This window comes from Delphinus delphis, chromosome Y (genome assembly GCF_949987515.2).
Source record: "Delphinus delphis chromosome Y, mDelDel1.2, whole genome shotgun sequence".
In the NCBI taxonomy this organism is placed as follows: Eukaryota; Metazoa; Chordata; class Mammalia; order Artiodactyla; family Delphinidae; genus Delphinus; species Delphinus delphis.
Window position 1 is genome coordinate 1,946,333 of NC_082705.1, and position 21,095 is coordinate 1,967,427.

At 37.8% G+C, this 21,095-nt stretch overlaps 1 pseudogene; it reads left to right on the plus strand.

Moving 5' to 3' along the window:
- The first annotated feature begins 40 nt into the window (after window positions 1–40).
- On the plus strand, window positions 41–4,517 carry LOC132419237 (amelogenin, Y isoform-like; annotated as a pseudogene).
- The last annotated feature ends 16,578 nt before the right edge of the window (window positions 4,518–21,095 follow it).

Consider the following 21,095-nt stretch of genomic DNA (forward strand, 5'->3'; position numbering starts at 1 on the left):
GAAAAGCAGGTGTTGACTTGTATTTCAGGGCCATCAAGAAATGGGGACCTGGATTTTGTTTGCCTGTTTTCTGGGAGCAGCCTTTGCTATGCCTGTGAGTAGAAAGCAATGCCTAATTCTACAAGCTTGGAAATAAACATCTGCCACACATTTGGTTAACTTCAGGGTTTAGAACAGAATCAGATGTCCTCAAATGTCTCTGTGTTTAAGAAACTCTTTGAAGAGCTTCTTATAAAAATTTGGATTCCCAGATGCCTCTGCCAAAGATTCTGATTCAGTATAGCTGGGGTGGGGCCCACTGCTCTGCACTTTAACAAGCACCCAGGAGATTCTGTTGAAACAATTAGCTTGTAGATATCATTACCCATCTCTAGCTGGAAGAAATTTTGGAATGGACTCTTGTAAGGCCTTCAGAGTAAGTAGTTAATCAGCCTTAGATATATATACAAAAATACCAGTTTTACATGAAATCCAATTTCTTACAAGTCTGTAAATATTTTCCTGCTCTCCAAACTGCACTGCTCTTTTCTTTCAGAGGGTTAGATTTCTGTGTTAGGAATTCCATTCTTGAACAACCTCCCTGTTTTCAGAGGCCTCATCCTTTTCGTGTATGTGCACATGACTTACATGTTGTTGTCCAGAATCTTACCTATGCCCAATACATAAGTATATAGTTCACATTCAAATGTACCAAGGATGAGGAAGTCTGACCAATTCTCTGTAAACATATGTACAGAGGTTAGATCACATGTCAGCAAAGCAGGCTCCATTTGCATTCAGAAGCCAGTAAATCTTGAATATTTATTTCCTCTCTTCTCTCAAACCCACAAGACCAAGATTCTGTGCTCTGCCTTCCTGAAATCCTGCATTGTGGCAATTCCTAATCCCCTGAGGGCCCCCACATTACAAATTCAGTCCTTTATCTCCTCTTCAATTTAACACTCCTACTCTCTGAGGGTTTCTATCCAGAATATAGAGGAAAGGCAATTAGCTGACTATAATAATTCACACTCAGATGAGAGGAGTAAACCCTCTTATGAAATATGAGCATTTCAAGAGAATAGAGCCTTAATCAACTTGCTGGCTGAGGAGGATGATCTGCATGATTCTCTCTCCTCTGCATCTCCCCAACACCAGGGCCAAACAGAATTCCACAATGCAGACATCAATAACTTGACCTCCACTTTTGACAAGACAGACAGTCCTGGTTTTGACAATTATTCAGGTTGTTTTTAATTTTGAACTTTTAATTTTTTCTGCTATAAGGACAGTGACAGAATAATTTTTTTTAAAAAGCCTAAGCTTCATAAATCAACTGTTTCATTTTCCATGGGATTTAGAATGTTTCCACTTTACCGCACCCATCTTGTTTTCACATTCATGAAGATATCATACAGAGTTGTTTTTTGTTGTTGTTGCTGTGTTATTTACTTTGCATGCAAATTATGAGTAATCTCTTTGGTACTTAAGCACTTATCTACCTCCTGATCTATAAGGGAAGGTTTGTGAGACAGTTCTCTTCTTCTTGGTATTTTATTATTGTATAACAGAAACATATTGCTCTTCCCAACATGGAGTGAATTTCATCAAGAAATGAAATGATGGGTGAGATAGAGTAGGATTAATTGACAAACGTTTATGGAGGGCTGTCTGAAGATTACTTGAGGATAAATGTGTGCTGCTTTCTGCCTCCATGTTATTTAGTTGTTCTGGACCTCTTTAAAATAAGACGGCTCCTCTCCTACACAACATACATGTTCAAACTAAAAGCAGACCTCAGATATATTCTGTACTATATAGATTTTTAAAAAGTAGCTTCATTCTCTCTTAATGTGAAAATTGCATATTGACTTCATATATTCCTCTTTCTCTCCTTCTTTCTCTCCCTCTCCCTCATTCTTTTTCTTCTCCTTTCCCCCTCCCTATAAAAGCTACCACCTTATCCGGGCACCCTGGTTATATCAACTTCAGCTATGAGGTAATTTTTCTCTTTACTAATTTTGACCATTGTTTGAGTTAACAATGCACTGGGCTCTGCAAAGAATAGTGTGTTGATTCTTCATTCAAGACGTTTCTCAGTCTCACTTTTTCAGTTCTCACTACCAGCTTCCTGGTTTAAGCCCTGATGAGTCACCTCAAGCCTGTATTTCCCCAGAACACTCCTACCTGGCCTCTCTGACTCAGTTTCTCCTCCTTATATGGCTATAAAATTTACCCATCATGAACTACCACTCAGGGGGACTGCACAGTAGAGCAGAAATGAACTCTGGCTGAACAACTTTGTTCTATACCAGCCCGTGAAACATGGGGAATCAGGTAAGATGTTATTTAAGATCCTTTCCAGTTGGAAAACTCCTAATTCTAAGGTGTTCATACTCTATGCATCTCCATCATTTGTCTTTACTGAAATATTAGTGACCAAGTGGTCTGTGAGACATTCTGCAGAACAATGGAAAGCATGAGATTTCTGGGAATCGGGTTTGAGGCCCTCCTCAACCCCATACTAACCATGTGACCTTGGGCAAATCATTTTCTCTCTCTAGAACTTTGGTTTCTTCATCTGGAAAGGGAAATAATAATACTCACACTTCAAAATATTGTTTGGGGAGCAAAATAGTTAAGCAATATAAAAGGTGCTTTGTTAAGTATAACTTGAACAAGGTTAAGAATTGTTCATTGTATTGATATCAGATGCTGTACTACTACATGAAGGAGTCCCTGGGCCTGACGTGAACTGAATACATACTGTTTAGAAAGGAAGGAAACTCTTCCTTCTTTGATAAGTTCAAATGACAATCTATGAGCTTGTTTACTCATACAAAGAAAAGTGTCAAAAAAATTTTGAGGCAACATTTTGTTAAACTTTAAAAAGTTGACATATTTGACCTGAAAACCTGTGTTTCTAGGATGAAGGACAGTGTTTCTGCCTCCTTTATCTTTCATTGTGACATCAAATCAAAAAAGTATATAATTAATGTTATATGACATTAATTTTCCATTTTGTTTTCCTCTTGCAAAGAAGAGCAGGAGCCAGGGAATTAAACAGACTTACTACTTTTGTAACCTCTGTCAAGCTCATGTACCTCTTTAACTCTCCATGACCTTGTCTGTGAAAGTGAGGGTGAAGATACTTGCCTCAGAGTATGTGGGAAAACATGAAAAATGTGTGTCATGGATGTAAGGTAGAGCCTCACACATAGGAAGCACCTGACAAATGTTTACCTTATTCTTTCTTCCATAGAGCTCATATTTTCAGGTTGTCTGTATTGACAGGACTGCATTAGTGAGTCTATGTTTCATGTAACTAAATCAAAACAAATGTATTCTAATGTCTCTTTCTCCGAAGGTGCTTACCCCTCTGAAGTGGTACCAGAACATAATAAGACACCCGGTATATAGATGTTTTTGTTCTTTATTCCCTTAAAATATTAAGCATGCATTTCAGTTCCCTTTTAAGTGAGGTAACATATCTATGCCACATATAGACACTAATGGGAAATCTATTTGTAAAAGGTCATATCTGTATACACAGTTAGAAATTCTTGAACATGAAAAAATGAATAAGTGTTAATATTGTCACAGTGACAAAGAAAACATTGCTACTTCTCCAGCTGGAAGTGTTCACTGAAAAAAAGATGCAGAACATGAGTGTGAGTTAATTTTTATTTGGGACAAGGTGAGAACTATAGCCCAGGAGACAGATTTCAAATGGCTATGAGAAACTGCTCCAAAGAGGTAGAGGGAAAGGTCAGTATATATGTGATTTTGGTGAAGGAGGAGTACATGCAATCAAGCACATAGTTTTTGCAGAAGGTTGCTGCTAGTCATGAGGAGCAGACATGAAGGATTTTAGTGCTTTTCTAGATGTGAGGAGATTGAAGAACTGGGCTCATAAAATTTTCTCCTGAAAATAGCTTACCATCTGAAAACCTGTTCTGCCAGTTTTTCTCAGAGCACAGAGTGGCTCATTCCTGATCTCCACCCTAAACTTCTTGCAGGGGGTGTTGAATGTCAGAAGCTGCAGTGGCTCATAATTTAATTCTTGTAGAAGGAGATGGCAAGTGACAATGGCAAGTAACAATTTGTAGGTGACAGATGTCAATGGAGCTGATGGTAAACCTGACTCTGTTTCTCACCAGTACCCGTCCTACAGTTACAAACGTATGGGTAGCTGGCTGCACCACCAAATCATTCCCGTGGTATCCCCGCAGGCTGCCCTGCAGCCTCATCACCACTTCCCCATGGTGCCAGCCCAGCAGCCCGTGGTCCCCCAGCAAACCATGATGCCAATTCCTGGCCAGCACTCCATGGCTCCAAGCCAACCCCACCAGCCACACCTCCCTGTGCCCTCCTAGCGGCCCATCCAGCCGCAGCCTCACCCACCCCTGCTGCCCCAGCTGCCTCTGCCTCCGATGTTCCCTATGCAGCCCCTGTTCCCCAGGCTTCCTGTCCTGCCTCTGGAGCTTGGCCCCGCAACCAACAAGACCAAGTGGGAGGAGGTGGTGAGTACACCATGAAGTCTCTGCAACACCTATGAAAATGGTAAAGCAAAACTAGCCCCCAGAGTTCTCAATTCCCACACAATCCAAGGCCTAGAGTTTCAGTAGTTATAGTTTGATAATTCTTAACCTTACATGCATTGTAACTTTATATTATAAATGAACTTGTTAATCTATGTGACATTTATTGTGGGATAAAAATCTACAATTACTTTGAACTCTGGCTATAATATGAATTACTGTAATACATTAATTTTAAGGACAACAGTTCTCCTTATCTTTCAATAGTTTGACTAGCAACAGTGGTCTACCATTACACAGAAATATATAAAAAGAGTATTTTGGGGCTTGAGGAGATGCAAATATTAAACAGCTTAAAAAATGATAGTTGGAAAAACTCTTTAAATATACAAAGGAGGAGTTGCGGAAGATGGTGGAAGAGTAAGATGCGGAGATCGCCTTCCTCCCCACAGTTACATCAGGAATACATCTACACGTGGAACAACAACTACAGAACACCTACTGAACGCTGGCAGAAGACCTCAGACCTCCCAAAAGGCAAGAAAGTCCCCACGTACTGGGTACAGCAAAAGAAAAAACAATAAACAGAGACAAAAGGATACGGCCCTGCACCAGTGGAAGGGACCTGTGAAGGAGGAAAGGCTTTCACACACTAGGAAGCCCCTTCGCGGGCGGAGACTGCGGGTGGCAGAGGGGGAAAGCTTTGGAGCCGCAGAGGAGAGCGCAGCAACCAAGAAGCCTGTGTGCAAGCACAGCTCACTACCCACACATCCTCTTCCGGGAGGCTGTGCAGCCAGCCACTGCTAGGGTCCCGTGGTCCAGGGACAACTTCCACAGGAGAATGCACGGCACGCCTATGGCTGGTGCAATGACATGCTGGCCTCTGCCGCTGCAGGCTTGCCCCACATCCAAACCCCTCCCTCCCCCCAGACTGGGAGTGAGCCAGAGCCCCCGAATCAGTTGTTCCTTTACCCTATCCTGTCTGAGTGAAGAACAGATGCCCTCAGGCGACCTACATGAAGAGGTGGGGCCACATCCAAAGCTAAATCGCGGGAACTGTGCAAAGAAAGAAGAAAAAGGGAAATCTGTCCCAGCAGCCTCAGAATCAGCAGATTAAATCTCCACAAACAACTTGATGTACCCTGCATCTGCAAAATACCTGAATATACAATGAATAATCCAAAATTGAGGAGATGGACTTTGCGAACAAGATGTTATTACTTTTTCCACTTTTCCTCTTTTTCTGAGTGTGTATGTGTATGCTTCTGTGTGAGATTTTGTCTGTATAGCTTTGCTTTCACCATTTGTCCTAGGGTTCGGTCCGTCTGCTTTTCTGATTTTTTTGTTTGGTTTTTTACTTAAAAAATTTTATTCTTAATTATTTTTTTCTTATTTTAATATCTTTTTTCATTTACTTTATTTTATTACCTTTTATCTCTTTCCTTCCTTTCTTTTTCTTTCTTTCTTTCTTTCTTTCTTTCTTTCTTTCTTTCTTTCTTTTTCTTTCCACATTTTCCCCCTTTTATTATGAGCTGTGTGGACGAAAGGCTCTTGGTGCTCCAGGCAAGAGTCACTGCTGTGCTTCTGAGGTGAGAAAACCAACTTCAAGACACTTGTCCACAAGAGACATCCAGGTTCACGTAATATCAAATGGCAAATGTCTCCCAGAGATCTCTGTCTCAACACCAAGACCGAAGTTCACTTAACGACCACCAAGCTGCAGTGCTAGACACCCTATGCCAAACAACTAGCAAGACAGGAAAACACCACCACCCATTAGCAGAGAGCCTGCCTAAAATCATAATAAGTCACAGACACCCCAAAGCACACCACCAGACGTGGATGTGCCCACCAGAAAGACAAAGTCCAGCCTCATCCACCAGAACACAGACATTAGTCCCCTCCACCAGGAAGCCAACACAACCCACTGAACCAACCTTAGTCACTGGGGCCAGACACGAAAAGCAATGGGAACTATCAACCTGCAGCCTGCAAAAGGAGACCCCAAACACAGTAAGATAAGCAAAATGGGAAGACAGAAAAACACATGGCAGATGAAGGAGCAAGATAAAAACCCACCAGACCAAACAAAGAGGAAATAGGCAGTCTACCTGAAAAAGAATTCAGGATAATGATAGTAAAGATGATCCAAAATCTTGGAAATAGAATACAGAAAATGCTGCAAACATTTAACAAGAACGTAGAAAAACTAAAGAGGAAAGAAGCAACAATGAACAGCACAATAAATGAAATTAAGAATACTCTAGAAGAGATCAGTAGCAGAATAACTGAGGCAGAAGAACGAGTAAGTGACCTGGAAGGTAAAAAAGTGCAAATAACTACTGCAGATCAGAATAAAGAAAAAGAAAAGAACTGAGGACAGTCTCAGAGACCTCTGGGACAATATTAAAATCACCAACATCCGAATTATAGGGGTCCCAGAAGACGAAGAGAAAAAGAAAGGGACTGAGAAAATATTTGAAGAGATTATAGTTGAAAACTTCCCTAATATGAGAAAGGAAATAGTTAATCAAATACAGGAAGCACAGAGAGTCCCATACAGGATAAATCCAAGGAGAAATATGCCAAGACATATATTAATCAAACTATCAAAAATTAAATACAAAAAATATATATATATTTTTTGCAATATGCGGGCCTCTCTTTTGATCTCTCCCATTGCAGAGCACAGGCTCTGGACGCACGGGTTCAGCGGCCATGGCTCATGGGCCCAGCCGCTCTGCAGCATTTAGGATCTTCCCAAACCAGGGTACAAACCTGTGTCCCATGCCTTGGCAGGTGGACTCGCAACAACTGTGCCACCAGGAGAGCCCCAAAGAAAATATATTAAAAGCAGCAGGGAAAAGCAACAAATAACACACAAGAGAATACCCATAAGGTTAACAGCTGATCTTTCAGCAGTAACTCTGCGAACCAGAAGGGAGTGGCAGGACATACTTAAAGTGATGAAGGAGATAAACCTATAACCAAGATTACTCTACCCAGCAAGGATCTCACTCAGATTTGATGGAGAAATAAAAACCTTTACAGACAAGCAAAAGCTGAGGAATTCAGCACCACAAAACAAGCTTTACAAAAAATACTAAAGGAACTTCTCTAGGCAAGGAACGCAAGAGGAGGAAAGGACCAAGAATAACAAAGCAAAAACAATTAAGAAAATGCAAACAGGAACATACATATCGATAATTACCTTAAATGTAAATGGATTAAATGCTCCCACCAAAAGACACAGACTGGCTGAATGCATACAAGAACAAGACCCATATATATGCTTTCTACAAGCAACCCACTTCAGAAGTAGGGACATATACAGACTGAAAGAGGATGGAAAAAGATATTCCATGCAAATGGAAATCATAAAAAAAAAAACTGAAGTAACAATTATGATATCAGACAAAGTAGACTTTAAAATAAAAACTATTACGAGACAAGAAGGATACTACATAATTGTCAAGAGATCGATCCAAGAAGATATAAAAATTGTAAATATTTATGCACCCAATATAGAAACACCTCAATACATAAAACAAATAATAACAGCCATAAAAGGGGAAATCGACAGTAACACAATCATAGTAGGGGATTTTAACACCCCACTTTCACCAATGGACAGATCATCCAAAATGAAAATAATGAAACACAAGCTTTAAATGATATATTAAATAAGATGGATTTAATTGATATTTACAGGACATTCAATCAAAAAAAACCAGAATACACATTTTTCTCAGGTGCTAATGAAACATTCTCCAGGATAGACCATATCTTGGGTCAAGCCTTGGTAAATCAAGTCTTCATAAATTTAAGAAAATTGAAATGTTATCAAGTATCTTTTCCGACGACAATGCCATGAGACTAGATATCAATTACAGGAAAAGATCTGTAAAAAATACAAACACATGGAGGCTAAACAATACACTACTTAATAATGAAGTGATCACTGAAGAAATCAAAGAGGAAATAAAAAAATACCGAGGAAAAAATGACAATGGAGCCACGACGATCCAACACCTATGGGATGCAGCAAAAGCAGTTCTAAGAGGGAAGTTTTAGGAATACAATCCTACCTAAAGAAACAGGAAACATCTCAAATAAATAACCTAACTTCGCACCTAAAGCAATTACAGAAAGAAGAACAAAAAAATCCCGAAAATTAGCAGAAGGAAGGAAATCATAAAGTTCAGATCAGAAATAAATGAAAAAGAAATAAAGGAAATGATAGCAAAGATCAATAACACTAAAAGCTGGTTCTTTGAGAGAATAAACAAAATTGAAAAACCATTAGCCCGACTCATCAGGAAAAAAAGGGAGAAGAATCAAATCAATAGAATTAGAAATGAAAAATGAGAAACAACAACTGACACTGCAGAAATAGAAAGATCATGAGAGATTACTACAAGCAACTCTATGCCAATAAAATGCACAACCTGGAAGAAATGGACAAATTCTTAGAAATGCAAAACTGCTGAGACTGAAAAAGGAAGAAATAGAAAATATGAACAGACCAATCACCAGCACTGAAATTTAAACTGTGATTAATAGTCTTCCAACAAACAAAAGCCCAGGACCAGATGGCTTCACAGGCGAATTCTATCAAACATTTAGAGAAGAGCTAACACGTATCCTTCTCAAAGTCTTTGAAAATATAGCAGAGGGAGGAACACTCCAAAATTCATTCTATGAGACCACCATAACCCTGATACCAAAACAGGAAAAGGATGTCATAAAGAGAGAAAACTACAGACCAATATCACTGATGAACATAGATGCAGAAATCCTCAACAAAATACTAGCCAACAGAATGCAACAGCAAATTAAAAGGATCATACACCATGATCTAGTATGCTTTATTCCAATAATGCAAGGATAGTTCAACATATAAAAATCAATAAATGTGATACACCATATTCACAATTTGTAGGAGAAAAACCATATGATCATCTCAGTAGACGCAGAGAAAACTTTTGACAAAATTCAACACCCATTTTTGATAAAAAAAATATCCTGCAGAAAGTAGGCATAGAGGGAAATTTCCTCAATATCATAAGGCTGTATATGACAAACTCACAGCCAACATTGTCCTCAATGGTGAAAAACTAAAACCATTTCCACTAATATCAGGAACAAGACAAGGTTGCCCACTCTCACCACTGTTATTCAATATAGTTTTGGAAGTTGTAGCCATCAGAGAAGAAGAAGAAATAAAAGGAATCTAAATCGGAAAAGAAGTAAAGCTGTCAGGGTTTGCAGAAGACATGATACTATACATAGAGAATCCTAAAGATGCTACCAGAAAACAACTAGAGCTAATCAATGAATTTGATAAAGTAGCTGGATACAAAATTAATGCACAGAAATCTCTGGCATTCCTATACACAAATGATGAAAAATATGAAAGTGAAATTATGAAAACTCTTCCATTTACCATTGCAACAAAAAATAAATAGGAATAAACCTATTTAAGGAGACAAAAGACCTGTATGCAGAAAATTATAAGACATTGATGAAAGAAATTAAAGATGATACAAGTAGATATACCACGTTCTGGATTGGAAGAAGCAACATTGTGAAAATGACTCTACAACCCAAAGCAATATACACATTCAATGCAATCCCTATCAAACTACCACTACCATTTTTCACAGAACTAGAACAAATAATTTCACATTTTGTATAGAAACAAAAAAGACCCCCAATAGACAAAGCCATCTTGATAACAAAAAATGAATCTGGAGGAATCAGGTTCCTTGACTTCAGACAATAGTACAAATATACACTAATCAAGACAGTATGCTACTGACACAAAAACAGAAATATAGACCAATGCAACAGGATAGAAAGAGATAAACCCATACACATATGGTAACCTTACTTTGCTAAAGGAAGCAATAATATACAGTTGAGAAAAGAAAGCCTATTCAAAAAGTGGTGCTGGGAAAACTTGACAGGTATATATAAAGGTATGAGATTAGAACCCTCACTAAAACCATACACAAAAATAAGCTCAAAATGGATTAAAGACCTTAATGTAAGGCCAGAAACTATCAAGTTCATAGAGGAAAACCTAGGCAGAACACTCTGTGACATAAATCAGTACAAGATCCTTTTTGACCCACCTCCTAGAGTAATGGAAATAAAAACAAAAATAAACAAATGATACCTAATGAAACTTAAAAGCTTCTGCACAGCAAAGGAAATCATAAAGAAGAACAAAAGACCACCCTCAGAATGGGAGAAAATATTTGCAAATGAAGCCACTGACAAAGGTTTAATCTCCAAATTGCACATGCAGCTCAATAACAAAAAACCAAACAACCCAATCTAAAAATGGTCAGAAGAACTAAGTAGACATTTCTCCAAAGAAGATACAGGTTGCCAACAAACACATGAAGGAATGCTCAACATCATTAATTATTAGAGAAATGCAAATCAAAACTACAATGAGATACCATCTCACACCTGTCAGAATGGCAATCATCAAAAATTCTAGAACAATAAATGCTGGAGAGGGTGTGGAGAAAAGGTAAAACTCTTTAAGTGCCGGTGGGAATGTAAATTGTTGCAGCAAATATGGAGAACAGTATGGAGGCTCCTTATAAAACTACAAATAGAACAACCATAAGACCCAGCAATCCAACTACTGGGCATATGCCCTGAGAAAACCATAATTCAAAAAGACTCATGTACCAAAATGTTCACTGCAGCTCTATTTACCCTAGCTAGGAGATGGAGCAACCTAAGTGTCCATCATCAGATGAATGCATAAAGATGAGGAACATATATACAATGGAATATTACTAAGCCATAAAAAGAAACGAAATTGAGTTATTTGTAGTGAGGTGGATGGACTTAGAGTTCGTCATACAGAGTGAAGTAAGTCAGAAGGAGAAAAAGAAATAGCATACGCTAACACATATATATAGAATCTAAGGAAAAAAAAGAAGGTCATGAAGAACGTAGGGGTAATACAGGAATGGAGACACAGACCTACTACAGAATGCGCTTGAGGATGTGCAGAAGAGGAAGTGTAGGCTGTGACAAAGTGAGAGAGTGGGTTAGAAATGTATACCCTATCAAACGTAAAATAGCTAGTGGGAAGCAGCCACATAGCATAGGGAGATCAGCTGGCTTCTTTGTGACCACCTAGAGGGTAGGATAGGGAGTGTGGTAGGGAGGGAGATGCAAGAGGAAAAAGATATGAGAACATGTGGATCTGTACACTTTGTTATAAAGCAGAAACTAGCCATCATAAAGCAATTATACTCTTAAAAATGATAAAAAAATTTTTTTAATACTTTTTATTTTATTAACGTTATTTTGTTTTATCTTACTCAATTTTATCATCTTTGTTTCCTTCTACCTTTTCTCTATTTTATTCTAGGCTCTGTGGATGAAAGGCACCTGGTGCTCCAGGAGCCAGTGCTGTGCCTCTGAAGTGGGAGAGCAAAATTCAGGACACTGGTCCACAAGACACTTCCCAGCTCCACCTAAAATCAAATGGGGAAAATCCCGCAAGATCTCCTTCTCAACACCAAGACCCAGCTTCACTCAAAGACCAGCAAGCTACAGTGCTGGACACCCTATGGCAAACAACAAACAAGACAGGAACACATTAGCAGAGAGGCTGCCTAAAGCCTTAATAAGGCCACAGACACCCCAAAACAACCAGACGTGGAACTGCCCACACAAAGACAAAATCCGCCTCATCCACCAGAACACATGGACTAGTCCCCTCAACTAGAAGCCAACACAACCCACTGAAGCAATTTTAGCCACTGGGGACAGACACCAAAAACAACGGGAACTACCAACATGCAGACTGCAAAAAGGATACCACAAACACAGTAAGAAAAGCAAAATGAGAAGACAGAAAAACACAGAGCAGATGAAGGAGCAAGATAAAAGCCCACCAGATCTAAAAAATGAAGAAGAAAAAGGCAGTCTACCTGAAAATGAATTCGGAATGATCGTAAAATGATCCAAAATCTTGGAAATAGAGTAGAGAAAATGCAAGAAGCATTTAACAAGGACCTAGAAGAACTAAAAAGGAAACAAGCAATGATGAACAACACAGTAAATGAAATTAAAAATTCTCCAGAAGGGATCAATAGCAGAATAACTGAGGCAGAAGAACAGATAAGTGACCTGGAAGATAAAACAGTGTAAATAACTACTGCAGAGCAGAAAAAAGAAAAAACAATGAAAAGAACTGAAGACATTCTCAGAGACTTCTGGGAGCAAATTAAAATCACCGCAATCAAATTATACAGGTCCTAGAAGAGGAAGAGAAAAAGAAATGGACTGAGAAAATACTTGAAGAGATTATAGTTGAAGACTTTCCTAATATGTGAAAGGAAATAGTTAATCAAGTCCAGGAAGAACAGAGAGTCCCATACAGGATAAGTCCAAGGAGAAACATCAAAGACACATATTAATCAAACTATCAAAAACTAAATACAATGAAAACATAGTAAAAGCAGCAAGGGAAAAACAACAAATAACACACAAGGGAATCCCCATAAGGTTAACAGCTGATCTTTCAGCAGTAACTCTGCAAGCCAGAAGGGAGTGGCAGGACATATTTAAAGTGATGAAGGAGAAAAACCTACAACCAAGATTACTTTACCCAGCAATGATCTCATTCAGATTTGATGGAGAAATTAAAAGCTTTCCAGACAAGCAAAAGTTGAGACACTTCAGCACCACCTAACCACCTTTACAACAAATGCTAAGTGAACTTCTCTAGGCAAGAAACACAAGAGAAGGAAAACACCTACAATAACAAACCCAAAACAGTTAAGAAAATGGGAATAGGAACATACATATCGATCATTACCTTAAATGTAAATGGATTAAACGCTCCCACCAAAAGACACAGACTGGCTGAATGGATTCAAATGCAAGACCAATATATATGCTGTCTACACACACTTCAGACCTAGGCACACAAACAAACTGAAAGTGATGGGATGGAAAAAGATTTTCCATGCAAATGGAAATCAAAAGAAAGCTGGAGTAGGCACTCTCATATCAGAAAAAATAGACTTTAAAATAAAGTCTGTTAGAAGAGACAATGAAGGACACTATATAATGATGAAGGTATCAATCCAAGAAGAAAATTTAAGAATTTCAAGTATTTACGCACTCAACATATGATCACCTCAATATATAAGGCAAATACTAACAACCATAAATAGGTAATCGACAGTAATACAATCATAGTAGGGGACTTTAACAACCCACTTTCACCAAAGGACAGATCATCCAAAATGAAAATAAATGAGGAAACACAAGCTTTTATTGATACAATAAAGATGGACTTAATTGTGATTTATAGGAAATTCCATCCAAAAACAACAGAAGACACATTTTTCTCAAGTGCTCATGGACCATTCTCCAGGATAGATCATACTTTCATTCACAAATCAAGCCTTTGTAAATTTAAGAATATTGAAATCATACCAAGTATCTTTTCTGGCCACAACGCTATGAGACTAGACATCAATTACAGGAAAATATGTGTCAAAAATATAAACGCATGGAGGCTAAACAATGAACTATTTAATAACGAAGTGATTACTGAAGAAATCAAAGAGGAAATCAAAAAATACACAGAAACGACAATGGAGACACAACAACGCAAAACTTATGGGATGCAGGCAAAGCAGTTTTAAGAGGGAAGTTTTTAGCAATACAATCCTCCCTGAAGAAACAGGAAACATCTCAAACAACATAACCTTGTCTCTAAAGCAATTAGAGAAAGAAGAACAAAAAAACACCAAAGGTCGTGGAAGGATGGAAATCATAAAGATCAGGTCAGAAATAAATGAGAAAGAAATGAAGGAAATGATAGCAAATATCAATAACACTGAAAGTGGGTTCTTTGAGAAGATTCACAGAATTGCAAAACCATTAGCAAGACACACAAAAAGAAAAGGGAGAAGACTCAAATGAATAGAATTAGAAGTGAAAAATGAGAAGTAACAACTGACACACAGAAATACAAAGGTTCATGAGAGATTACTACAAGCAACCCTATGACAATAAAATGGACAATCTGGATAAATGGACAAATTCTTAGAAATGCACAACATGCTGAGACTGAACCAGGAAGAAATAGAAAATATGAACAGTCCAGTAACGAGCACTGAAATTTAAACTGTGATTAAAAGTCTTCCAACAAACAAAAGCCCAGGAACAGATGGCTTGACAGCCAAATTCTTTCAGATTTAGAGAAGAGGTAACACTTATCCTTCTCAAAATCTTCCAACATACACCAGAGAGAGGAACACTCCCAAAATCATTCTATGAAGATGCCATCACTCTAATACCAAAACCAGACAAAGATGTCACAAAGAATGAAAACTACAGACAAATATCACTGATGAACTTAGATGCAAAAACCCTCAAAAGAAATACCAGGAAACAGAAACCGACAGCACATTAAAAGGATCATACACCATGAGCAAGTGGGGTTTCTTCCAGGCATGCAAGGATTCTTAAGTATACACAAATCAATCAACGTGATACACCATATTAACAAATTGAAGAGAAAAACCATATGATCATTTCAATATATGCAGAGAAAGCTTTTGAAAAAATTCAACACCCACTTATGATAAAATCCCGGGAGAAAGTAGACGTTGAGGGAACATTGCTCACCGTAACAAAGGCCATATATGACAAACACACAGCCACATCGTCTTCAATGCTGAAAAATTGAAACGATTTCCACTAGTTTCTGGAGGAATACAAGGTTGCCCACTCTCACCACTATTATTCAACATAGTTTTAGAAGTTTTAGCCACAGCAATCAGAGAAGAAAAACAAATAAAAATAATCCAAATCGGAAAATAAGTAATGCGGTCATTGTTTGCAGAGGACATTATACTATACTTAGAGAATCCTAAAGATGCTACCAGAAAACAACTAGAGCTAATCAATGAATTTGGTAAAGTAGCAGGATACAAAATTAATGCACAGAAATCTCTGGCATTCTTATACATTAATGATGGAAAATGTGAGAGTTAAATTAAGGAAACACACCCATGTACCATTGCAACAAAAAGAATAATATATATAGGAATAAATCTACCTAAGGAGAAGAAAGACCTGTATGCAGAATATGATAAGACACTGATGTAAGAACTGACAGATGTGACAAATCGATGGAACAATATACCATGACCTTGGATTGCCAGAATCAACATTGTGAAAATGACTCTATGACACAAAGCAATCTACACATTCAATGCAATCCCTTTCAAACTACCACTGGCATTTTAAACAGAACAAGAAGGAAAAAATTTCATAATTTGTATGGAAACACGAAAGACCCAGAATAGCCAAAGCAAACTTGAGAATGAAACGTGGAGCTGGAGGAATCTGGCTCCCTGACTTCAGATTATTCTACAAAGGTACAGTAATCAAGAGAGTATGGTACTAGCAAAAAAACCCTGAAATATACATAAGTGGAGCAGTATAGAAAGCCCAGAGATAAACCCACGCACATATGGTCACCTTGTCTTTGATAAATGAGGCAAGAATATACAGTGGAGAAAATACAGCCTCCTCAATAAGGGCTGCTGGGCTAACTGGACAGGTGAATGTAAAAGGATGAAATTAGAAAACTCCCTAAAACCATACAGAAAAATAAGCTCAAAATGGATTAAAGACCTAAATGTAAGGCCATACACTATCAAACTCTTAGAGGAATACATAGGCAGAACGCTCTGTGACATAAAACACAGCAAAATTGCCTTGACCCACCACTTAGAGAAATGGAAATAAAAATAAAAACCCAAATTGGACCTAATGAAAGCTAAGAGCTTTTGCACAGCAAAGGAAACCATAAACAAGATCAAAAGAGAATTCTCAGAATGGAAGAAATCATTTGTAAATGAAACAACTGACAAAGGATTAATGTCCAAAATTTACAGACACCTCATGCAGCTCAATAACAGAAAAAACAAAAATCCAATCAAAAAATGGGCAGAAGACCTAAACAGAGATTTCTCCAAAGAAGACGTACCCATTGCAAACAAACAGATGAAAGAGTGCTCAACATCATTAATCATTGGAGAAATGCAAATCAAAACTACAATTAGATATCATCTCACACCAGTCAGAATGGCCATCATTAAAAAATCTAGAAACAATGAATGCTGAAGACTGCATGGAGAAAAGGGAACACGCTTGCACTGCTGGTGGGAATGTAAATTGATACAGCCACTATGGAGAACAGTATGGGGTTTTCTGAAAAATCTAAAAATAAACCTACCATAGGACAGAGCAATGCCACTACTGAGCACATACCCTGGAAAACCATAATTCAAAAAGTGTCATATACCAAAAGGTTCACTGCAGTTCTATTTACAAGAGCCAGGAGATGGAAGCAACCTAACTGTCCATCATCAGATGAATAGATAAAGCTGTCGTACACATATACAATGGAAACTTACTCAGCCATAAAAAGAAACGATATTGAGTTATTTGTAGTGAGGTGGATGGACCTAGAATCTGTCATACAGAGTGAAGTAAGCCAGAAAGAGAAAAACAAATACCTTATGCTAACACAAATGTATGGAATCTACCAAAAAAAAAAAAAAAAAAAAAAAGGAAGGTCATGAGAACCTAGAGGTAAGACGGGAATGGAGACACAGACCAACTAGAGAATGGACTCGAGTCTGTGGGGAGGGGGAAGTGTAGGCTGTTACAACGTGAGAGAGTGGCATGGAGATATATACACTACCAAATGTAGAATAGATAGCTAGTGGGAAGCAGCCTCATAGCACAGGGGGATCAACTCAGTGCTTTGTGAGCACCTAGAAGGGTGAGATAGGGAGGATGGGAGGGAGGGTGATGTAAGAGGGAAGAGATATGGGAACATGTGTATATGTATAACTGATAAATTTTGTTATAAAGAAGAAACTAACACACCATTGTAAAGTTATTATACTCCAAAAAACATTACATTTTTTTCTTAAAATATATTTTATTTTAATAAGTTTATTTTTTATCTTACTCTATTTTATCCTTTTTCTTTCTTACTTTCTAGTTTTCTCCCTTTTATTCTGTGCCATGTGGATGAAAGGCTATTGGTGCACTAAGAGTCAGTGTTGTGCCTCTTAGGTGGGAGAGCCTATTTCAGGATGCTGGTCCTCAAGACACCTGTCAGCTCCATGTAATATCAAACGGGGGAAATCTCCCAGAGATCTCCATCTCAACATCAATGCACAGCCTCACTCAATGACCAGCAAGCTACAGTGCTGGACATCCTATGCCAAACAACTAATAGGACAGGAACTCAACCCTGCCCATTATCAGAGAGGCTGCCTAAAAACATAGTAAGGTCACAGACACACCAAAACACACCACCAGATGTGGACCTGCGCACCAGAAAGTAAAGATCCAGCCTCATCCACCAGAACATGGGGACTAGTCTCTTCAACCAGGAAGCCTAAACAACACACTGAGACAACTTTAGCACCTGGGAACAGACACGAAAATTAATGGGAACTATGAACTTGCAGCCTGCAAAAAGGAGTCCCCAAACACAGAGAAGCGAAATGAGAAGACAGAAAAACACACAGCAGATGAAGGAGCAAGGTAAAAGCCCACCAGGCCTAATAACTGAAGAGGAAATAGGCAGTCTACCAGAAAAAGAATTAAAATAATGATAGTAAAGATGATCCACAATCTTGGAAATAGAATGGAGAAAATGCAAGAAACATTTAACAAGGACCTAGAAGAACTAAAGAGGAAACAAGCACCGATGAACAACACAATAAATGATATTAAAAATTCTCCAGAAGAGATCAATAGCAGAATAACTGAGGGGGAAGAATGGATAAGTGACCTGGAAGATAAAATAGTGGAAATAACTACTACTGAGCAGAATAAAGAAAAAAGAATGAAAAGAACTGAAGACAGTCTCAGAGACATTTGGAACAAAATTAAACTGACCATCATTCAAATTATAGGCGTCCCAGAAGAAGAAGAGAAAAAAATGGACTGAGAAAATATTTGAAGAGATTATAGTTGAAAATATCCCTAATGTGTAAAAGGAAATAGTTTATCAAGTCCAGGAAGCACAAAGAGTCCCATTCATGATAAATCCAAGTAGAAACACGCCAAGACACACATTAATCCAACAACCAAAAATTAAATACAAAGAAAACATATTACAATTAGCAAGGGAATAAGAACAAATAACACACAAGCGATTCCCCATAAGGTTAACAGCTGAACTTTCAGCAGAACCTCTTCAAGCCATAAGGGAGTAGCAGAACATATTTAAAGTGATGACGGAGAAAAACCTACAACCAAGATTACTCTAATCATCAAGGATCTCATTCAGATTTGATAGAGAAATTAAAATCTTTACAGACAAGCAAAAGCTGAGAGATGTCAGCACCAAAAAACCACCTTTACAACAAATGCTAAGCGAACTTCTCTAGGCAAGAAACACAAGAGGAGGAAAACACCTACAATACCCAACCCAAAATAGTTAAGGAAATGGGAATAGGAACATACATATTGATCATTACCTTAAATGTAAATGGATTAAATGCTCCCACCAAAAGACACAGACTGGCTGAAGGGATTCAAAAACAAGACCAATATATATGCAGTCTACAAGAGATCCACTTCAGACCTAAGGACACAGACTGAAAGAGAAAGGATGGAAAAAGTTATTTCATTCAAATGGAAATCAGAAGAAAGCTGGAATAGCAACTCTCATACCTGAAAAAATAGATTTTAAAATAAAGACTATTACAAGAGACAAATATGGACACTACATAATGATCAAGGGATCAACCCAAGAAGAAGATATAACAATTTCAAATATTTATACACCCAACATAGGAGCACCTCAATACATAAGGCAAATACTAACAACCATAAAAAGGGTAATTGACAGTAACACAATCATAGTAGGGAACTTTAACACCCCACTTTCATCAATGGACATATCATCCAAAATGATAATAAATGAGGAAACAAAAGCTTTAAATGTTACAATAAAGAAGATGGACTTAATGGAGATTTATAGGACATTCCATCAAAAACCAACAGAATACACATTTTTCTCAAGTGCTCATGGAACATTCTCCAGGGTAGATCATATCTTGCATCACAAATCAAACCTCGGTAAATTTAAGAAAATTGAAATCATGTCAAGTATCTTTTCTGACCACAACGTTATGAGACTAGATATCAATTACAGGAATATATGTCAAGAATATAAACACATGGAGGCTAAATAATGAACTATTTAATAACGAAGTGATCACTGAAGAAATCAAAGAGGAAATAAAAAAATACCCAGAAGCAAACGACAATGGAGACACGAATACCCAAAACTATGGGATGCAGCCAAGGCAGTGCTAAGAGGGAAGTTTATAACAATAAAATCTACCCTGAAGAAACAGCAAAGATGTCAAATAAACAACATAACCTTGCACCTAAAGCAATTAGAGAAAGAAGAACAAAAAAAAAACCCCAATGTTAGCAGAAGGAAGGAAATCATAAAGATTAGATAAGAAGTAAATGAAAGAAATGAAGGAAACGATAGCAAAGATTAAAAATATTGAAAGCGGGTTCTCTGAGAAGATACACAAAATTGCAAAACCATTAGCCAGACTCATCAAGAAAAATAGGGAAGAGATTAAAATCAATAGAATTAGGAATTGAAAATGAGAAGTAACAACTGACACACAGAAATAAAAAGGATCATGAGAGATTACTACAAGAAATGGTATGACAATAAAATGGACAATCTGGAAGAAATGGACAAATTCTTAGAAATGCACAACGTGCTGAGAATGAACCAGGAGGAAATAGAAAATAAGAACAGACCAGTCACCAGCACTGAAATTGAAACTGTGATTAAAAATCTTCCAACAAACAAAAGCCCAGGACCAGATGGCTTGACAGGCGAATTCTATCAAACATTTAGAGAAGAGCTAACACCTATCCATCTCAAACTCTTCCACCATATACCAGAGGGAGGAACACTCCCAAACTCATTGTACAAAGACACCATCACTCTAATACCAAAATCAGACAAAGATGTCACAAAGAATGAAAACTACAGACCAATATCACTGATGAACTTAGTTGCAAAAATCCTCAAAAAATACTAGCAAAGAGAATCCAACAGCACATTAAAAAGTTCATACACCATGACAAAGTGGGGTTTCTTCCAGGAATGCAAGGATTCTTGAGTATACACAAATCAATCAACGTGATTCACCATATTAACAACTTGAAGAGGAAAACCATATGATCATCTCAATATATGCAGATAAAGATTTGACAAAATTCAGCACCCATTTATGATGAAATCCCAGGAGAAATTAGGCATTGAGGGAACATTGCTCAACATAACAAAGGCCATATATGACAAACACACAGCCAACATTGACCTCGTTGCTGAAAAACTGAAACAATTTCCACCAGTTTCAGGAGCAAGACAAGGTTGCTCACTCTCACCACTATTATTGAACATAGTTTCGGAAGTTGTAGCCACAGCAATCAGAGAAGAAAAAG